This window comes from Thermobia domestica, chromosome 5 (genome assembly GCF_964235325.1).
Source record: "Thermobia domestica chromosome 5, izTheDome1.hap1.1, whole genome shotgun sequence".
In the NCBI taxonomy this organism is placed as follows: domain Eukaryota; kingdom Metazoa; phylum Arthropoda; class Insecta; order Zygentoma; family Lepismatidae; genus Thermobia; species Thermobia domestica.
The window spans coordinates 76,013,966-76,037,647 of NC_137458.1; the positions used below are offsets into that span (position 1 = coordinate 76,013,966).

General features: G+C 36.3%; 1 non-coding gene across 1 annotated transcript; it reads right to left on the bottom strand.

Annotated features, from left to right (window-relative positions):
- Positions 1 to 15,498: 15,498 nt before the first annotated feature.
- Positions 15,499 to 15,570, bottom strand: TRNAQ-CUG (transfer RNA glutamine (anticodon CUG)). The gene has a single exon. It is a non-coding gene; the product is annotated as a tRNA-Gln (tRNA).
- Positions 15,571 to 23,682: the final 8,112 nt, after the last annotated feature.

Consider the following 23,682-nt stretch of genomic DNA (forward strand, 5'->3'; position numbering starts at 1 on the left):
TAGCAAGGTCACAATCTCCACATAAATGGACAAACCTCTAAACAAATGGACAAAACTGCCACATGCAGAAATAGTCACAACGGCCTCAGAAATGGACAAAAACCCCACACAATCGGACAAATCTCCCACACTCTGAAATGATCCTGGTTGCATGTCTTGCCCTTGTACTTTTTAATAACATTTTTTATTCCACTTAAAGTGATGTTGCAATTATTCTTCTTGGGCGTCATAAAGAACCGCAAAGAAGACGTGAAATGACGATCATTTCAGAGTGTGGGGGATTTGTCCGATTTTGTGGGGGATTTGTCCATTTGTGTGGCAGTTGTGACAATTTCTGCATGTGGGAGTTTTGACCATTTGTGTGGGAGTTTTGTCCATTTATGTGCGGACTATGACCGTTGCTATGTGTGGCTGTTTTGTCCATTTGTGTGCGGGTTATGACCGATTGTGTGGGCGTTTTGACATTTCTTGAGTGTGGGGGTTTTGGCTGTGGGGGTTTTGACCGCTCGTGAATTTGGGAGATTTGTCGTTTTGTGTGGGGGTTATGACCCCCACGGCCAAAACCCCCACACTCAAGAAATGTCAAAACGCCCACACAATCGGTCATAACTCCCACACAAATGGACAAATCTACCAAACGCACGAACTGTCAAAACCCCCACACTCAAGAAATGTCAAAACGCCCACAGAATCGGTCATAACTCCCACACAAATGGACAAAACAGCCACACATAGCAACGGTCATAATCCCCACATAAATGGACAAAACTCCCACACAAATGGTCAAAACTCCCACATGCAGAAATTGTCACAACTGCCACACAAATGGACAAAAAACCCACAAAATCGAACAAATCCCCCACACTCTGAAATGATCGTCATTTCACGTCTTTGTTGCGGCTATTTATGACGAACAAGAAGAATAGTTGCAACATCAGTTTAGGTGGAATAAAAAATGTTATTAAAAAGTACAAGGGCAAGACATGGAACCAGGATCATTTTAGAGTGTGGGATATTTGACCGATTGTGTGGGGGTTTTGTCCATTTGTGTGGCAGTTGTGACAATTTCTGCATGTGGGAGTTTTGTCCATTTGTGTGGGGTTTTTGTCCATTTATGTGGAGATTGTGACCGTTGCTATGTGTGGCTGTTTTGTCCATTTGTGTGGGAGTTATGACCTTTGGAGGTTATGACCGAATACCAGTGTGGAGATTTTGGCTGTGGGGATTATGACCGTTGGTGTATTTGGAAGATTTGTCCATTTGTGTGGGGGTTATGACCTATCGTGTGGGCGTTTTTAGACATTTTTTGAGTGTGGGGGTTTTGGCTGTGGGGGTTATGACCGTCCGTGTATTTGGGAGATTTGCCCATTTGTGTGGGAGTTATGACCGTTTCTGTGGGCGTTTTGACTTTTCTTGAGTGTGGTGGTTTTGGCTGTGGGGGTTTTGACCGGTTTCGACATAATTTAACCGTTAGTCCATCGCCACATAAGGACCTAGATACCGTGCAACTTTATGAACGAAGTGCAATTTATATAGTAATTTCCCAATCAATAACTATTTCTCTAACTGGTCTACAGACATGAAACAAGGGGCATAATATACACAATAGTTGAAAGGGGAGCCAAAAGTAGAGGGAGGAGCGCTGAAAAGGACATAGCATTTACATTTTGTTTTGACCTTGGAAACTTTAGTTGGTTCTTTTTGTTCACTGTAAGTTTTATGTGCATTAATTTGTATTATAACTAAATACTATAATTTAATTCGGTATTTATAACATTTTATTTTATCTCACTGTGTCGTTTTTTTTTTTTTTTTTTGCGTAGATCCCCGTACGAGTTCTGTTCAATGTCACTAGGCAGGTTTTCCTATTTGCTTATGCCAGAAATGTTTATTTACTTCTCTGAGTATATTCTTTATTTACATATACTTTTCCCTTCTAATCTTATATATATATATTGAAGACGCCGGCCGTGGATACTTGCGGAATTGAAAACATTGAAAGCAAACTTGCATTTATCAATACTTATTTCAGATCAATTTCAAAGATCATAACGAGATGAGATGAGCGAAAATTACGAGTTTGTAGTGCATTCGAGCTGTTTGATTCAATAACGAAACAGGCTCCGCCAAGACTTATTGGAAAAATAGATTTTTCGAAAAGCATAGCTAATAGACGCAAAAAGTCCTGACATAAAATTATTGTCTAATGCAAATAAAGTGTCTTTTTTTGAACAACGATGCACGAATTACAGATTTATTGGTAAGTAACATTTCTTCCTATAATATTGTCCCTTAACGGTCCGTGACACGGAAGGAGCATTTTCAATGTACAGTAATGTTTTCACTGACAAATGCAGGCTTTTGCCAGAAAATACTGAAAACTAGATAGTTGTCTATTGTAGCATGAATGCATTATAGTTGTACACCAAGTATATGTAGTTCCAGATATACACATTTTTCTCTAAAGATAATAACATTTTGCAATTAATTTTTATCCATTTTAGTTCATATTTTCATATTTTCGTGAGTTTTTAGCGCATATTTGCATTCATATTTTGCCATTTTTAGTGCATATAGATCCGAGGTCTAGTCATTAGTAGTCATATATACCTACTGATGTCGATCATATTCTCTGCTGGCAATGCCATCTTTCAGCAGGTTGAAGCTCCTGATTCCAAGGCCAATGTTGTACTACGGTAATATGAGGAACACGCTGTGTTTTTAATTGCAGCAATATCAGCAAAATCACCAAACTTTAACCCAATTAAATACATTTGGATATCATTGAGAATAAAATCCGATCTAATGCCCCCCTCTCCATCGTGAAATGTGCGTAAATTTATGTGATTTGTGTGTGTGTAGCTGTGGTACCGTACGCTTTGCTTCCTCTATATGAAAGTTCCATTGGTTTCATATTACACCGTATTGTTGCCAGGTGAGAGAAAGGTGGACATAAAGATATATGTATATTAGGAGGTCATCATGTTTTGGAAGGTTGCTCTATTAAAATATATTACTGTTTTAAAATATATTATTACACAAGTCTCGCTAATCAATATTACTACTTATACATATATACAGTAGAACATATAAATACTATAACGTGCTACAGTACACCCTGTGATTATTATATCTCGCTACAGTACAAAATATGATTACTATATCACCCTAACTGTCTCACATGTGACTGTAGGACGAGCATTGCTTATCATACCACAAGCCTAAATAGCCTCAAAAGTTTTCCTTTTCAGTGAGAGACGAAACAAAAGTCCTTGTCCTTACTTTGATGTATGAGTAAGTATAAGTGAAACATGGTGTGAAATGTTTGGAAATACATGTACCCAAACATGTTCATTAAAATAAAACTAAAACCATAGTTTTAATGATATAAGTAAATATATCCCTAAGGATTAAAATGAGATGCGAGTATATAGTCGAGTTTCATCCTAAAGATTTAAATGGAAAATAACACTCATAACTTTCCCTTTAAGGAAAAAAATTCGCGATTAAATTTTGATGTAAACGAGAAGGCAAGTTAACGCACATTTTTGTTTTTTTTTAAAAAAGTGCGTATACTCACCTAAGAGAGGTTCCACCCAAGTGATTTGTATTCATATTTTAGGAACTGTTCATCTAAGAAAACCCAGTATACTTCACTGTTGTGTCTAATAGTCATTTTTTGCCATTATTCCGAAACGAGTGAAAGCGCTTTATGCAAGAAAGACATTGAGTTATATCCCTACCGGTCACTTAGCGATGGAGATCTAGTCTTTATTGTTTGCAAGTTTTGCTGCGGTGGATATGCAGTTGTTCATTGATGGAAGATCGAAATTTTTCCTTTCGCAATTTTACGCAGAAATGTAGAACAGCACCGAGTTGAAGTTATCGACAAACTGTGCTTTCTATACTGTACGGTGCTCATATTTTTAGTGTTAAAAATATTTCTTTATGCTTATAAAATATTCATTTAACACATTTCTTTATGCTGTTTCTATTCCCAATATTTTCATAAATTTGCAAGTTATCCAGAAGTTCCATTTGTACTAGAAATCTTGAAATCTTCGAACTACTATCATTTGTCACACTTATCATTTGTCACACTACAATTATCATTTGTCACACTATCAATGTGCACAGCTCGTGAAGCACGTGTGAGTTATATATGGAATCTTGAACGCAGTTGTTACGAGGCTGTTCTGTCCAATACATTTTCCTGCTTTCTTGTGATGAGCTGACCAAACTCAAATATTTTTTATGCTTTGCGTTAACATAGTTGTCGCCATTATTATTTAACTTTGTGCTCGAATACGCTATAAGGAAAAGCAAAAATAGCAACCAGTGCCTACAGTTGAACGGCATTCATTCTTATGACAAATGCTGATGATGTAAATTTAATAGGTGTTGATAGGAGAACAATAGAAAGAAATGCAGAGATCTTACTAAACGCTTGCAGGGACATGGGTTTAGAAGTACATGCAGAGAAAACTAAATACAGGGAAGTGCGTGGGGACCGGAATACAACAAACTATGAATGCGTTAAAATGTTAAATAATACTTTTGGCAAAGTGGACAGTTTCAAATATCTAGGATCGTTATTAACAGAGGAAAATCATATTCACGGAGAAATTAAATGTCGATTAAAAGCAGGGAATTCGTGTTACTATTCGGTTCAAAATCTCTTGTCGACGCGAATTCTGTCGAGAAATTTGAAGCTTAAAATATACAAAACGATAATCATGCATGTTGTTTTGTATGGCTGCGAAACATGGTCACTTACTCTGAGGGAAGAATATGACTGAAAGTATTTGAGAACAAGATTCTGAGACGAATATTCGGACCCAAGAGGAACGGGAATGGAGAATGGCGGAAAGTCCATAATGAGGAACTGCATAATTTATATAGTTTACCCAAAATAGTTAAGGTCGTCAAGTCTAGGAGGCTTAAGTGGGCCGGTCATGTAGTTAGAATGGAAGAAAGTAGAAACGCTATCAAAGTCTTGACTGGAAGACCAATCGGAAAAAGACCATTAGCTGGACTTAGGCGCAGATGGGGAGACAATATTAAGATGGATCTCGTAGAGATAGGAATACAAAGTAGAAACTGGCTCCAATTTGCTAAGGATAGAAGTCAGTGGAGAGCTTTCGTTAACGCGGCATTGAACCTCCGGGTTCCATAGGCCATACAGTGAGTGAGTGTGTGAGTGAAATGAAAATGAAATGAAATCTTTGAGTTTTACGTCCCACGGTTATGCCGGTTAGGCTAAAGGAGACGGTGATAATGAGAGATGAGTGAAATGGTGGAATGAAGAAAGTGGGAGGAAACGGGAGAACCCCGAGAAAACCCACGAGCACGGTGTTTGTCCACCACAAAGTTCACTTGGCGGGGGCTGGGATCGAACCCGGGACCCCAAGCACCAGAGGTGAACGCTCTACCACTGAGCCACCGCGCCCCCCAGTGTGTGAGTGAGTTAACATAGTTGTGGTAAGGAAAAATTTTGTGTTTCTGAACGGTTATTTCTGTTATGGCCGTCCACAGTCGTTCCTATTTTAAACATCACTAATCCCTAATATATATTTAAATTAGCCTCACAAACGCACAATTCTTTAATTGTGGTGGGTGCCACGTCGTAGATATCAAACACTCCTACAAATGAAATTAGTTAATATTGATGCATTCAAACATATAATATTTGCGTACTGACAGTATTTTATAATGTGAAGAAATACAGCAAATTCATTTTGACCCCTTATCTGGACATTCTGGGTATGCCACCTCCGTTACCTCCTAAGAGCGAAATAAAAAAAATAGAGTGCTAATATAAATTAACAAACATAGGAATTTTACTAGAAAGGAAAGACAAAAGAAAATTAATCTGTGGAAATTCCTGGATCGCGTTAACTGATTACAAAATTTAACATAAATCTTAAAATATATATCCGCATTTAAATAGAAAAAATACCAGATATAATTGTACATAAAACCCACATTACTCAGGGAAGTGAAAGTATATTTGTGGTTTCAGATCTACGATATCATAATGTAAAATACATATAACATCACAATGTATTCTTATTTCATATATTTAGTGTTATAGAGTAGGACAGGAGCGTTACTGTATAACTCCGTCACGATAAGCCTAATTACTAATACACGCTCTTCAGAAAACTGAAAAGACAGAATAAGTCTTCTAAAAAGTATAAATCAAAAATAAGTTCGAGGAATACTAGAATAAAAATATACAGAAGAAAATTGAAATACATATGGTGAAAAACCTAAAGGACCTTATGCGGAGGCATACTGGCTTGTAATTAATGTCAAACATTTGCTTCCTGCAGTATTCACGCCTTTAGTGTGATGCTAGTCATGCGACAAAACGACTCTGTATAAGCGGAATATTTGGAATTAAGTAGTAAACAAGAGAACAAGCCGAAAACACAAACAATAATAAACGGAACATTCCATGTGAAATCGACCAAAGAACTTGCAAAATCTGACCTGACGATCTTTACAGCTTTATTACAGTGGAAGATGAAAAAATCCCAAATATTACCTCTCTCCTCGTGAAAGTGTCCCCATACAGGGTGTTCAAAGATGCCAAATACGGTATTTTTTCAGTTTCAGTGATTATTAAAAATTACCATAAAATGGTTAATATGTGCACTACAGACGTGGAACAAACACAATTGAAAAGCTTAAAGATTGCTCTACAGGTTGTATTATATTGAAAGAAACTGTAAAATAAAAAAAATAACACTTCAAAAATTCAAATTAAGATTTGAATTGTGAGTTTCGCAATGAAATACCCTCTGAATTTGTTCAGAACTGTTCAGTTTGTAGTCTCATGTGTGTACTAAAACACCACAAAGTTGCATTTTGGGTTCACAATGGGATCCGAATCAAAATTCAACATAAACTAAGCATTGCACGATATTGACCATTGAATATCTGGGTTGAGATCGATAACTATTTGCTTGGATCTATTTACCTGCAGCATCAAAGGAATTTATATTCAACTCCATGTGTTTCTTCATGTATTCATTTTAATTTACACAATTATCCATCTTTTGGGTTATTTAGAGAGGTATTACGTTTCCAAACAGTACTTATTCTTATTAGTCAGTATGGATGTTTCTAAATTTATGTTGGCTACATTGCTGCATGTTATTTTCACTCCTTTGTTTCAGGATTGCTATTACAGAACATATTATGAAAGGGAGGATATATTTTCTTCCCTTTCACAATATTTGTAGCAAATGTGTTATGAAACAGTGACACGGCCCACAATCACTTCAAACACTTTCAGCAGAAACAATTAGTCAATAAATTATTTTTCCTATTTCAATGATGCACTTTCGCATGTCTGTAACAGCAATACTGAAACAAGGGCATGTAAATAACATGTATCAATGTAACTAATATAAATTTAGAAATACCCATACCGTCTAACAAGAATAATGACTTGTATTGAGTAGTGTTCGGAAATGTAATACCTCTGTAAATAACTCGAAAGGTGGATAACTGTGTAAATTAAAATAAATACATCAAGAAACAAATGAAATTGAATATAACTTCCTTTGATGATGCAGGTAAATAGCTCCAGGTAAATGGTTATCGATCTCAACTCAGATATTCACATGGTCAATATCGTGCAATGCATCGTTTATTTTGAATTTTGAATCGGATCCCATTTTGAGCCCAAAATGCAACTTTGTGGTGTTTTAGTACATATATGACACTATAATCTCAACAATTTTGAACAACTTCAGAGGGATATGCTAAAAAAATTCAAATCTTAATTTGAATTTTTTAAGTGTTATTTTTTATTTTACAGATTTTGTAAATATATTATTACTTATAGAGCAATCTTTAAGCCTTCCAATTGTGTTTATTTCACGTGTGTAGTGCACATATTAACTATTTTATGACAATTTTTAGTAATTACTGAAAAAATCCAAATTAAGACATTTTCGAACACCCTGCATGGAGTTACTTTCAGGGTGGGAGAGGTAATATGTGGGATTTTTTATCTCCCACTGTAATAAAGCTGTACATCAGTTTTTACAAAAATCTGAGATGGTCAAGTGAGATGACTTGTAGTTTTGACATGAAATGTCCCAAAGTCTAGTATGAATTCAGAATTGCAAACCTCACTCTGAGAAATAAATACTAGCATATAGTCATTAAAACAGAATTATCGCCAATAGCGTGTGTAATATTATATCGTGGTTCTAAATGTTCTGTAATGTCTGACTGTTCTCGGAAATCTAAATGCCCTAAATAGGACTATGTGTCATAGAGGTTCGTATGTCTACAATGACTACTTAAGCTCTTTCAACTACTGTGCGACAAAGTCAGGAAATTGTTCTAGACAGAAGCTTCTTTTCATACACCTGGCCCTAATCGACTTCTCAATCAAAGTATATTAATTGGACAGACATCCGTTTGCAAAATAGATTACCCTGATATGCCCGGGCATGCAATAGATAATACAACACAACTTTGATAATGCAAAGCCTTTCATCTCAGAGGAACATTCTGTACATATGTTTTTTACTGACATTTTGCGAGGTATAAGTTATGTTTATGATACCGGCGAAAATACGCGTAAGCAAATTACACTGCAGAAGATACAATTTACGGGCGAGCATAATTGTCCTTAGTTTGCGAGTAAATATTCAACAAAACAATGTGTATTTAATTTTGAGCTATCATTGGACAGACAAAGAAATATGATAATTTTACCATTGGAACACTCCGTGTAAAACACATTATAATCCTCGTACTTTTGTTTACCTTTCTAAAGTAGGAGTGGTATTCCTAGACGAAAGTTTTATCTCGTGTGTGATGAAAACCAAACCTCATGTCTTGGCAAAGCAAACAGTTTTGATTGGAGGTCAAAAACCTTTAGTAAACAAATATAGATACTTTTAAATTGTACCGTTATAAGAGGCTAAGAAGCACGAGCGTACTATAGATGTTTATTCCAAGGATGTGCTGTATCAGATATCAATCTCTTTACAACACAAAACTTACAAGGACAATATGAATTTTGAAATCTCTCTCACGACTATATTGGAGATGGTTAGTTCTCAAGAACTTTCCTAGATTAAAGTTGTTCATTTGCTTCAACATAAACTTGTGAAGGGAAAATAATTATGTATTAAAAATATTTGGCACATTCTGTAATATTAGTTCATATATGACATAACTCACACGTCCATCGTTTCACAACAAAACAAAAGAACTTTTATTCAGGCCGAACCCAAAGTGATGAATGGTGAGTTGAAGAGGAAGCACGGCAACCATCGGCATAAATAAAATATAGTTTTTCATAGAAAAATAGATAAGAGTCACCCTGCTGTAAATTAGTAAGTATTTTAAGTTCTGGTCGATAAAAAAGAATCCGTAGTAAATGATTGGGTATGCTGTTATCCAGTTGTTCAGTAAATTTCAAACTAAAACCTTTTAACATCGATTTAAATGAAGTGCAACACATAAGACCAAGCAGAAAGTGTTCGAACAAAAGAAGGAAATAACATGTTAGTCTGTAAAATAAATTAAATCACTTGTGATCATGCACATTAGATATTAATAGGGTTAATGTAATGAAATCTGAATTTGTTATATTTATTGTGATGGACGCAGTAGTATGGGGTCACCTTATCGCATTTTTGGTTATCAAATGTAGGGGTGCGATTACTGCTTCATCTATTGAAATTTTGCTTATGCTTACTCTGTGGCCAGGGACCATGGAATGCAGAAGACCACCAAGGGTACGTAAGATTACCTTGATTTACCTCAGGAGGGGCTTATAGGATCCCGTTTCCTTTGGCGGATATAAATTATTAATTTCGGAAGATTTTTAAAACCCATCTTATTATCTTTGATGAGACCTTATCGTTATATGATTAAGTACAATGGTTCACTCCTTCTTAAACTAGGGGATTCATTTCATTCCCTTTGATGAGTGTCAGTGATAAATTTTGGAGATTTTTGACAATCTCATTTATTTGAAATTGATATGAAAACTGAATTTTATTCCCTACACAAAAATTTTAAATCTTTCTGAAACATAATTTTCTTTTGTACACAAAGATTTTGTTAATTTTTTTCTGAAACAATTTTTGTACACAAAACTGTTGTTAAAATTTTTCTGAAATAGACTTTTTTGTACACAAAAAGTTTTGAAAATTTTTTGAAAACAATTTTGTTTTGTACACGAAAAAATTATGAAACAAATTTTGTCGCAAAGCAACAATCTCAGAAATTCCAATTTACCGATAAACTGATTCAGAAAAAAGGAAATTGAAACCGCTGTATAGAAACGAATTTGATTTTAGGATGCCAAATAAAATGCAGGATATTTTTCATGTTTCTGTTAATTTTTTTTATGGTGTGAAATAATTTAAGGAATTTATTTTTCTACATGTTTTTATACATTTATTTTTCTTCAAGGGAAGACGTGTCTGGATTTCACATACGACGGGTATAAATTATGTAAAGAGCAAATAAAACATGAACATACGTGGTAATTTTTATTTTGTTTCCTAATAAAAAAGAAAACAAGTTATTGAAATATAACAAGAACATAAACTAACTTGTTCAAGACAGAGATTGAAATGTGAGAAAAGGAAAGCAAAGGAGCATTAAACATTATACGATCTTTCGTACCTCAATTCGTTTTCAATATTGGTTTCTGGAAGGTGTAAGGGTGATGCCATCCTTTGTACCTGAGTTTGTCTTCGCTCGAACATCAGAAAGGAGAAGAAACTCGTGCATTGCTGAAGCATCAGCAGGAGAAGGTCTCGCATTACGGTTGACTCTTTGCCCGTCTTTGTGAGGTGATGTTGGTGGGATTGGGGAATATGTATTAGTTGGCGTTTTTAAAATTGTAACTGTACTTCTTTTCTTCAGGTTTCAAGATGATGATCGGAAGTTCTGTATATTTTGTATGGTACTAATGTAGATTTTTCACTGGACTGATTGATGACCATTTGCTTAATTCTATTGAAATTTAACTTTTGGCGTGCTGTATAATTGAGTGGGAATCCACGAATTTACATACATAATTGGTTGATTTCGTCTCGGGGTTGTCGATTTATAAAGCATACTGTTTTGAGCTACAGGGCACGATTTTTAATGTATGATTTTGGTCCAATTCATTCCTGTTCAATTTGACATTGGACCAAGATGTATATATATCTATTTTTATTGTGGGTGCTGATGGTCGCTGAGTGAATATCACAGAATATGTATCGAAATATAGCACTTTTTCTTGCAGCAGTTCTAAATATGTGTAGAGTTCCAGACGAGCTTCACACGTCGTAAATGCTCCGAGGACAATAGCTGTTATTTTGTACTAGAGCATCATCTTAATACTGCCAATAAAGATATAAAAACAAATCATTGACAGGTAAAATTTGGTTGACTTGTATATCTGGAGAAGTTAATTTCTGACTTCTTTGTGATCGTTAATGATGTTCGTTTGAATGGAATTGTCCTTTATGGCGAGTCTTCCCCAAAAGACATTCAAACAGAGTTTTGCAAGATTATGATGTGCTGAATTTGTTACTATATGTGATGCATCCAAAGATATGCCTTCATGTTGTTGTACCATTAGAATGTATTGTTGGTTTTCTTCTTCGCTGACACAATTGGCTGCCATCCACAAGCTTCCAGCTTGGATTTAAAAAAAAATGTGTTGACATATTCGCTGAATAATCGGCCGGCCTTGGTATCAGGATCATGTACGGTGTTTTCTTAATCCCCAATTTCGCAGACTTCATTTACTTGATTGACTCCAAGTGCAATGTTTTTTTTTAATTCCATATAACACCCACGTTCTTGTTAGACTTCGTTTACTGTCGGAATGTGTACATTCAGAATCTTGATTTAATGCTGTGGCACAAGCAGCACAAAGTGGGAATAACAATGTCTTATTTGAGCGAAAAGCGGACACTTAAGTGAAAATATTTCTGCTATGCAAGATCTTTAACTTGATTAAACCGTTCAAATTTTGAATGGCAGCCATTTCTGAGTCTCCCTGTAGATAAATTTGTGTGTGCCCTATTAGATACCGTCCACATTTATTGATATAAGGATACAACGAAACAATATCCAAATATCAAATTTCTTCCCTTCGTTTTCACCTCCGACTTGATACAGTTTAATGGCCTTAAAATGGGCAATATAGAAACTGTCTCTTGGATTTAATGGTGTCTTATTAGTGTAAGGATGTGTTCTTAAAGACGGCCCAATGTTGGATTGGATTTTAACACCTTTCTAAATTCACATTCCCATAGTTCATGTACTTTATATCGCATGGATCGCAATAATTTAATTATACGCTTTGTTCTCTCGTAGCGATAGTTCATAGTCTCCTCAGAATCCTCATAAATGGGCTGATCGCGGCCTGTAGAGACACACAGAGAGCAGGCATGATATCTACACCCTTGGAACTCATACACGTGTTCTTTTTCAGTGTCGGGATGTTTATAGTAACCGTCCAGATAAAAACCAGCAACAAAAATGTTTTTTCCTCTTCCTGTATGTATAACTGGATGTCCCTCTTTTCTTTCATGTAGGCAAGCCTCTGCAAAGCAATCGGTGAGTATTTTTGCGGCGGTATCTTCGTGCAGGAAGAATTCGAATGGTATTGGGTTTTAAGAAATTTCGTCGAAATACTAAATTGCACAAACTCGAAAAATTAATAGCCTCCAGGAACATATTGAAGTGGTTTTCTTGCACAAAGTGGTCATGAAAGATATACAAGCCCTTTGAAGTACATTGAAGTCCTCGACTCAATCTTTCACCGATTCTTCTTCGAATTTATACGTATCGTTCTTATGTTCGTTGCACCACGTAATAAATTTCTCTCGTTCAACCACTTTCATTTCATCTGCACCATAATAATGAATGTCCGGTAATTTTCCCACATATTCTTTATTTGCAGGAGTATCAAAAAGTGTGGAAAATATCCTTTCGTTGCCGGCAATGAAGTGACTTACATAATTTATTTAATGTCATTGGCATGAAATTTAAAAAGTCAAGAAACGATAAGTGATTCACGTTCATACTTAAACTTTTAGGCCAGTTCAACATCAAAATAGGTTTCAATTCATGTTCTTCTACTAAAGATTTAAAATAAAATGTCCAACGTAACCCTTAGAATTATGTGCCAAAGATACAATAACCCTAATGTTGTGTCTTGGTTGACGTAGATATGTAAGAAATTCAATGACAGGATCGTCTTGAATGCAGTTGTAACATACTTGTTGGGTCACCAGTAAATTGGACTAATGAATGAACTTGTCTTCATCAATGAAAGTATACTGTATGTGTTCAATATCATAGAAAACAATTATAGACTTCTTGACACGTAACGTAGATGGAACTCAAGGTTTTAATTGAATCGTATCAGTCAACATGTAGCATTGGTGAGAAGAGGAAACTTGTTTATGGCACACATTACAAAGCAATCTATACAATGATGTTGCCTTTCCCATGTACGAACAAACGAATAAACGCGTAGTTATTTGGAACACTGTTTCATCATCTTGCATATTGGTTGGCCCTTATGATATGGTACAGTCAGATGATTTGTATAATATGTTTCACCATAAAATTCACGATTACATTCTGGTCACTGCCTTCCATGATAGTTTCGGCAAACATTTCTTATACATGGCCAAAACATTTCTTGACGTGTCTATTCCTGATATTATAGTGTTCTGACATGCTGCGCAGTAGTAAGCATCAGGAAAAACAGATGTTAATGGTGTGATGATGTCATAATGAAAATTGATGCACAGTAAATTGATTTTAATTTTGACTTCACAAACAGGCCCTTCATACAAAATATCATCTCCGGAAAAGCTGGTGTATATTATGATTTTTAAGCGGTCCAGTAGAGTTGCGATTCTCGTAACTATTCCACTGATCCACCATGAGGATCTGGACCAAAGTTCATGTACGTCAAGGATAACGCCACACATCTTCTGGTCCTGATATTCTTTGTACAGTTTCTTGTTCGTATCCTTATATTTCTTCATTCCAATAGCAATCACAATCACATAAGCCAAGCATTTCTTGCCGGTGTTTTCACTCGTAGAATGTCTTTCTTGAACTTTAGTAATTCTTCGTTTGACAAAGACCTTGACGCTTTCTTCCAAATCCAAGGGGCACATCCACATGATGAAAACGTACAATGAATGGCTCGTTCATGAGAAAGTTATCCTTACTTTGAAGGACGCGATCAAGAGAAGTTAATAAAGTCTGCATCATCAGATTACTTGCACGACTAAAATATGAATATAACGGCTTGTTTTTCTCATCACGGGATAAAATAGGCAATACTACCATCGATGATTCGTCGACATTTTCCAATAAGTAATCCAACATATGTTGAAAGGAGGTCTGGATCCACTCAACAATATCGGTGACACTGGTCGCAGGATTAAAACGCCGATAATGTCTGTTCATTTCTCTCAAGTCAGTAAATGCAGAGGTAGCCATATTTACACAGAGAAAGGTAAGGTTAAACAAGATGGAATAACAAGGATGTAGACAAAGAAAAGAACTATCTAAAACAAGAAAAGAAGAAAGCACGAATTAGAATTGAATTCCCAAATCAGAAGTTGATTACGCGTTTATCAAAGAGAGGGAGGGACAGGTTGACTGTATCAAAAAATCTAACCTATCAATCCTAAAAGAAGAATCATGCAAAATTTTGTGAACTGCATCTCAAACAGTCCTACTGATAAAAAGATTTATTCTCGTCATACTGAAATCAAACCTGGAACCAAGTGGTATACATAACATCAACGAGAACATTTACTTTCAAACGATCTAATTTCTGTAGTGATAAACCGATGCACATTTCATGTATCCATGTTCAGCCTTGAGGTATATAACAATAAACGGAATGGATCACGAAGTACATAAACTACCATATCAAATTTCATATCAAATAGGGTTGTCCAAAAAACCTCCGAAAATAATCATTGATACTCATCAAAAGAAATGAGAAAAACTCTCAAATTTGAGGAGTGAACCATTGTACTTAATCATTTAACAATATGGTCTCATTAAAGATAATTGGGTAGGTTTCTTAAAAACCTTCTGCAGTTAAGTATTTACAGCTGTTAAAGAAAACGGGATCCTATAAGCCTCTCCTGAAGTAAATCAAGGTAATCTTATGTATCCTGGGTTCTCGCCCCTGAGTAAGCATAAGCAAAATTTTATTAGGTGACGCAATAATCGGGCCAAACTATCCCTAACACATTCGCACTAACGCTATGGTACATGGTCCTCTACATTGCATAACCAAGAAAATGAAATGAAATCTTTGAGTTTTGCGTCACACGCTTATGCCGGTTAGGCTAAAGGAGACGGTGATAATGAGAGATGAGTGAAAAGGTGGAATGAAGAAAGTGGGAGGAAACGGGAGAACCCCGAGAAAACCCACGAGCACGGCGTTTGCCCACCACAAAGTTCACTTGGCGCGGGCTGGGATCGAACCAGGGACCCCAAGCACCAGAGGTGAACGCTCTACCATTGAGCCACCGCGCCCCCCATGCATAACCAAGAGTGCCTTAAGATGGCCTTACTACTGACTCAAACAAGCAGATCATTTCTTCATGGAATGACTACGGAATGCATTCTAAAAGAAAATTCAATAACTCTACTGGAATATATATAGGGTTTTTCAGGTTAAACGTCCAGTGCTTATAAATAAGAAACGGCTGAGAATAAAAAGATGAAAAAAAACTGTTAGCAAAATTGCATTAGGCACATCACCTGGTGTTGTTGTGATGACCCCAGAGCACTCCTTAAAGGGGAACTAGGGACTAACTTCAAATTTGCAACTCAAAACATGTATACAATCATTTCTCACTCTGTAGTTCTTGAAAAACGAAACTACGTTTGCAGGGAACAATTTTCGATTGGGCAACAGTTTTAAATATGGTCTTCAAAAAGTGGGTTCTTTATAAGATGAAATGTCCAGTGCTTATAGAACAGAAACGGCTGAGAATAATATGATGAAACACAAACTGAGATAGGAAAATGTGATAGGCACATCACATGGTGAGGATCTAACCCCAGGGCTGTCCTTTAAAGTGTCCCAGGGGTTCAAATTTTCAAACATTTGGTAGTCCTTGAAATGCGGAACAACGTTTGTAGGAAACAGTTTTAGATTTGGCCACCATTTTCAAAATGGCCGCAAACATTGGGTAGTGTATCAGATAAAACGTCCATGCTTATAAATCAGAAACGGCTGAGAATACTAAGATGAAACGAAACTGACAATAAATGGTACGCTGTGGCTCCTCCTAGATCCGAACGAGACAATTGTGTTTGCATTTGATATGTTATAACTAGATGAATCCCAAAATTATACGTGTCAACGTGAGAAATATTGTGTTGCAACATATTTTGTAATGTACGAACTACAAAGAACTTACCTGGCAGAATAATTTGAACCTTTTCATTTGTTCGGAAACGGTTGGGGCCAACACGTATCCTTTGATTTTCAATGATAAACTTTTTGGGGTAAAAATATTTGTCCCAGGGTCTCCCGCAGGGCCTCAGACGGTGTCGAACTCAAACATTTCAAATGGCAAGGGGGTTAAGTGTCACATCGTTTGACAGCTGTTGTAAAATGAAAGAAATTGCAGCAAATCTCGACTCTCTACAACAATCCTGTGCAAAATGACGACGTGCCAAAGTGTAAATAAAAACTTAATTGAAAAGTATATGTTTACCCCTATAAATAGAAAACAGTGTGACAAATATGAAAACATAAAAGGGAGCATGGCATTATTTACAATGTACAACGATTTACGTAAAAACGTCTTGTCCTAAGATCCCTACATGGTCCCAGGTGGAGTCCAACTAAAAACTTTCAAATGGCAAGAAAGGTAGGACATCGTTTGAAAGTTCTTGTTAAGTGAAAGAAGATGGAGCAGGTCTCTACTTTCTACGACAACCCTGTCCAAAATTGGGCTGCCTCAAAACGTAAAAAAAGATTAATTGAAAATCTATGGCCATCTTGAATCCAGGATGATCAATTAAAACCTATAACGAAAGGATAAGCATAACAAACTGCTGAAGCTAGGAAAACAAATTTGGCATTAATGTTGATTAGCAAGTGAATAAATATGCAAAATGTACAAAAACGCGACATCTTGAGTTCAAAATGCCGCACTATGTATCTAACGCATATCCAGCTCACACCACTGGTGTTGGAGAAGCGAGCATTTATGGTTAATAGTAGATATCCACAAAATATCAAAAAGTATAAACTCTAATCCAATATGGCTGTTAGCGTGAAAAATGAGTTTGTATGTAAATATACCAAACCAACAAGGTTTGATCCAGCTCGATGTAATGAAATGAGTTACACATGTTTGGTACTACTCGGCAATCTTGGAAGTGATTTTTTCTTTTGTATATTTGGTATTGCTTTAAGGATTGCGATCAAACCAACGAATGACAAACAAATGTAACAATCACGAATACGTTACAATAGAGCCCCCAATCTTCTGGTGCAACAAGTTTCTTCTGTATCAACTACGTATGACAAAATTAGAAAAATACCCCAATGCATTCAACTTTTGTTCAGCAGTATGTGTAGGAAGTCAGAGTTGTGTGTTCATCGCATACTTGTTATATTCAAGTAAATAATGTCGATAGAACCGTGACGAACGTGCATTAAGAACAAAACATAATTGTGTTGTTATGCAATGAAATATTAGTTGAATCGAAATTCAGTTGTTCTTTAGTCATCCTATTATTTCTCAATACATAATAGAGAAAAATAGAAATTTAGATTTGTATCGTCATGAATGACATCGGTTTTAAGCGGCCCTCTTGGATTCAACGTGGCCATAGTTTTTCAGTTAAGCTTTAGTTTACATTTTGACCCACAGCAATTTTGTACAGGGTTGTCGTAGAAAGTCAAAACTTGCTCTATCTACTTTCATTTAACAAGAGCTTGCAAAGGATGATCTTCTTAACCAATCTTGCCTTTGAACCTTTTTAGTTGGACCCTACCTGGGATCTTGAGGCACACTTGGACAAGACGCTTTAACTTAAATTTTTGTACTTTGAAAATAATTCCACACTCCCTTTTCTATTTTCATTTTTGTCCCACCGCTTCCGCTTTGTAGGGCTGGCCATGGACTCTTCAATCAAGTTTTGTTTACATTTTGATCCTCCGCCATTTTGCACAGGGTTGTCCTAGATATTCGAGACTTGCTGTATTTTCTTTCATTTTACAACAGCTTTCAAACGATGTGCTACGTAACCCCTCTTGCCATTAAAAAAATGGGTTGGACCCCGTCTGGGACCCAGCGAGGACACTGGGGCAATTTTTATCCGAAAAAGTGTGTCCTTGAAAATGATGAGATACGTATTGTCCGAGTTTTCCATTTATCCAACGGTTTCCGGAAAAATGACTCGGTTCAAACAATTCTGCCATCTTTTTAGCTTTTATATTACAAACTATGTTGTAACTCACAACATTCAGCTCGGTGGCACTTATTACTTTGGGATTCGTGTAGTTATAACATATAAAATGCAAGCACAATTATCTCGTTCGGATCTCATCGAAGTCACTGCGTGACCCTTCCTTATGAGATAGGGAAAGATGGTCAAGCATATCAACTGGTGTTGTTGTGATGACACTAAGGGCCCTCTGTGAATAGGTCCAACTTCAAATTGATACAGGCCTACTTTTGCGGCTATTTTGAAAACGGTCAACCAAATAGAAAATTGTTTCCTACAAAAGTTGTTTCGTTTCTCAAAAACTACCGAAGGACCTATCACTCAATACATGTTCCATTTGATAATTTGAAGTTGTCCCCTGGGCTCCCTTCTAGGAGATCCCTGGAGGTCACCGCAACAACACAATGTGATGTGCCTTATGACGTTTTTCTATCTGTTTTTGTTTCATCTTTTGATTCTCAGCTATTTAGGTTTTTATGAGCACTGGACGTTTTATCTGAAACACCCTATATATATATATATATATATATATATATATATATATATATATATATATACAGAGAGAGAGAGAGAGAGAGTGGCTGTTAATATTCAATCATTTTCTAACAAGAGAACTAATTCTTTAAATTTTGAGGAAGTTAAGCTAAGACAGCTTTGAATTTTACTCTGAGTTCTGAAAATGTATCAGCGAATAACAGGATGTTGATGCGATTAATAAGCTCAATGTAAAGTAATGGAATTAATACCGTTGTAAGATTGCAAATACAATGTTAAGATCATGTTTTAATGGAAAGCATTGTGATTCTGTTCTATATATTATATTGAAGCTACAAAGAAAGTAATCTAAATTAATTCCATGAATTAACTATTTGTGTTAAAAAGAAGATATTCTTGTATTACCAATATAGTTTTCAAGTAACAGAGTTTAAATCTTGTTTGCTTTTGTCTGATTTTGAGTTTAAGAGCTAGGCTATATGAGATGACGACGTATACACTGACGGAAATGGAATTTCCAACTCAAAGAAGGAGTTATGCTAGATGACTGAAACTTGCACAGAATATTCACCTACATACATGTTTTATTCGAGTGATATCAATTAAAAGGCTAAAATTCCAAAGACGAGCATACACCGCCAAATAAATGCGGAATAAGTAGAGCCATTAGACACAAGCCATGTTGCTAAGAAGCAAAAGTCTCATTATGAACGTCTACGGTAAAACATGCTACGAGTGTACAGAAAGCCTTGAAGACGACACCAAATTGTTTGTCAGCAGTTAACGCAGTTGGTACGGGGCCGCGTTATAGGGTTGCGAGAGGGTGGAACTTCATTTCGTGATATCACAGCAAGAATCGGTCGAGACGTTTCTACGGTATAAAACTGTTAGCAGCACTACTACCAGAAGACCGAGTTCCTCGCCTTTCCGGTCCACCGAAGAAAGGAAGAATAAGCGTATACGTAGGATGTCCAGACGGATCGGATGGCGTATGTAGCTGAAATTCGAGCTCCAGTGACACCTGGCGTCAGTAGATCTGTTATGAATCGATTACTGGAGTCTAGACGTCCTGTAAAGTGCTTGCCGCCTAATCCTTTCAGCCGTCAAAACCGTCTGCAGTGCTGTCGCGAGAGAGCCCATTTGAGGTCAGAATGTAACTCTGTGGTATTTACGGACGAGAGCCGTTTCTGCTTCGGAAACACTAATAGACGTACACGAGTTAGGAGGCACCCTGATGAACGTTTGTTGACAACTTGCATTAATCGTCGTCATACCAGTCCGATTCCGGGCTTTATGGTATGGGGATGGGTTTCGTATGACAACAGGAACAAACTAGTAATTATCACCAAGAACATGACAACGCACATCTATATTACAATGGTGATCGGACATGTTTTTCTCCCATTTATGAAGGTGGCTTGTTTGAACAAGATGACGCTCTTCCCCAAACCACAGATGCAACTTACGTTCTACTGCTTACCTGTTGCCTTAGCCGGCAAGATCTCTAGATTTGTCTTCAATTGAACTTTTGTGGGACATGGTGGGACGAAGCCTCCAGACCCATCTTCAACCAGTAATGACCATCATCTATATGACCTTACAGTTGCAGCAGGCGTGTAACGCAATCCCACAAGATGACTTCCGACATTTCTACGATAGATTACTTTCTCGTGCTGATGCCTGTATTCAACGTGCCGGTGGGTACACTGGATGGTAAAGACGTATATCGTCCACTTTCGTCCTGCGGTGCACCTTCATTCTGTAAGTTCCGTACTTCAAACATGAATCAGTGCAATAACACACACACTTAATTAATTTGTGTAAGTTTTACTGACTTCCAATAACTCCTTCTATTTATTGGGATTCCCATTTCCGTCAGTGTATCTTAAGGGATCCAAACCACATCAGCTCAAGTCGGGATCGACCACGTGTCCTCCACACCAAAGGAGCGTATGCTAACTAATTAGCCACAAGTTTAAATTATGCAATATAGTAGATATTGCACGATTTTATGGACACTATTGAAGGACCTTTTTAATTACAACTTCTTTACTATTTTGCTTCGCTACTCTTGTATGAGGTATTAATGATCTCATTATTATACATTCAGAATGGTTACTTAAATGGTAGGAAAGAAGAAATATCAAGAAATATCTGATCTCATAAACATGAACAGTCCCCACGCAACGAGTACTTAATTACTACCTGAAAGTGTATCTCGGTACCCCAATTTGCTTTATAAGATATGTTACACTTGCACCGCATAGACAGATAGAGCGCATACTAGTTAACGGGTAACTCCTTGAACCGTTTGTGAGACGTGAAATAATTTTCAAGTTACGATGTTTCGAATTTTTGGTAGTTTATAAATCTGAACAAGACATACCTAACCCTTCTTTATTAGAATGTTTCTTCTTCATTTGCATAAGGATTTAGCACCTAAATTTAGAATACTGAGATCATTAACACTCTTTATGTCTTTTGTGTTAAACTTTATGTATGCATTGTAGTTTTAAATACACTTACCTTAGCTCGTCTATAAGTTTAGAGTTCACAGCTAAGCATAATCCAAACTGAGTCCTCATTGGGTACTTCTGCAGTGTTTGCCTTTTAGCAACGTTTATTACTGGAACTTTTATATCATCTTTCACCTTAAACAATGATGCAAAAATAAATGTAAGTAAACTTCTGAAACAAGAATATGGTTAGTATCATAAGTATTCACACTGGTAAGGAGCAATTTATTTTATGAGTGATCAACGCCAGAGCGGATTTTTGATGGAATGAAATGTCGAAAGGTTCATAATAAACAACAGAATAATTTAATAATAACTAAAAAGAAAAGCCAACCGTTAACAGAAACTTGAAAAAATTCATGAAATAGAAACAGTAAATTCTTAGAGAAAGATTTCAAAATTCGTTAGAAGAAATAACCCCAGTGGGTAGCGTAGGAAAGGTGGCGCTCAGTGCATCTCACCCTAATCTCATCTCCCATCCTAATGATTATGGCTAAAGGCCATGTCTGGTATGGTATTTCAATGGTATATAATTTACAATCAATAAAGTTTATATAAATTATTAAACTACTTAGATCATCCCTGCTGCCTCCTTTCCATATTACTATGCATTCTCTTAGCGAGAAAACGGCGTAACCCTTGTAAGTGGGGCTAACATGCCTTCAGCACTGTAAAAAAACTTACGAAACGATTTCTTAAGACAACACCACATATTCTCAGAAAAAAAAACAGATAATTACGTAATGCATCTTAAGTATATAACAAAAAAAAAGATTTCATAAAAGTGAATGAGGGAGATAAAACGATCAGAATATGTTAATTAACTAATTGATTTTATACAAACGTCATACATATCAGGTCAATCAAGAGCCAGCAATAGTAGAACTACAGGTGCTGTTAAAAGAGATCTTGTCTTTGGAAATAACTAAAGACAAAATGAGATAATAGATTATACTTTCAGTTCTAGTGATAAGGCTATAAGATAAATCAACTAAAACAAGTAACTGAGATAATAGTCCAAACAAAAGAAAACACTCAAGAAAGATTACAAGAAAATTGAAACAGTAGACATAGACTACTCAGAAATAAAAAAAAAATGAATCTTAAAATTATATGCAAACAAAAGCCTGCGTCAAGCCAGAAATTATAAACGAATACAATGTCTACGAATATAAAAAAGAAAATATAAACAATGATTAGAAAGGAATGTACGATTATATTATAGAAATATAAAATATATTTTGTATACATAATGGCCCAAAAGAAGGAATACAGTCTCCGTACCAGGGATGGCCATATCCGGATAATTTTTTATTCGGATATCGGATAGAAACTTATCCGGATTTGCAATATCCGGATGACGGATAACAAAACGGATAACGGATAATATCCGGATAGCGGATACCGGATACTATCCGAATAACGGATAATATCCGGATAACGGATAATATCCGGATAACGGATGATGGATAATATCCGGATAACGGATAATATCCGGGTAACGGATGACGGATAATATCCGGATAACGGATGACGGATAATATCCGGATGGCGGATAATATCCGGATAACGGATATATCCGGATGACGGATAATAACCGAATAACGGATATATCCGGATGACGGATAATATCCGGGTATCGATATATTCGGATGACGGATAATATACGGATATCGATATATCCGGATGGCGGATAATATCCGGATAATGGATTTATCCGGATGATGGATAAAATTCAAATAACGGATAATATCCGGGTAGTAGAACATTCGGATAGCGGATAATATACGGATTAAGGATAAAGGATAATATCCGGATAACGTATATGGTTTTAAAAAGATGATAAGGGAGAGGGACATATCAGTCTATTCTGCTCATGGAAGTATTAAAACCTTCTGGCAGTGAGTTTAACCTTTGAAAGGCATTGCTTCTTAAAATGTTTCCTAGTAACTTCTAGTTTTCTTATGTTGTTGTTGTTGTGGCACGGTGGCTCAGTGGCAGAGCGCTTCCTCTGGTGCGTGGGGTCCTCATTGTTTCGATCCCCGGCCAAGTAAGTTTGTGGTGGATAAGATCGTATCCGTGGGTTTTCTCAGGGTACTCCCGTTTTGTCCCACTTTTCATTCCACGAGTTCTTCTATTATCATTCACTTGCTCTAATCATCTC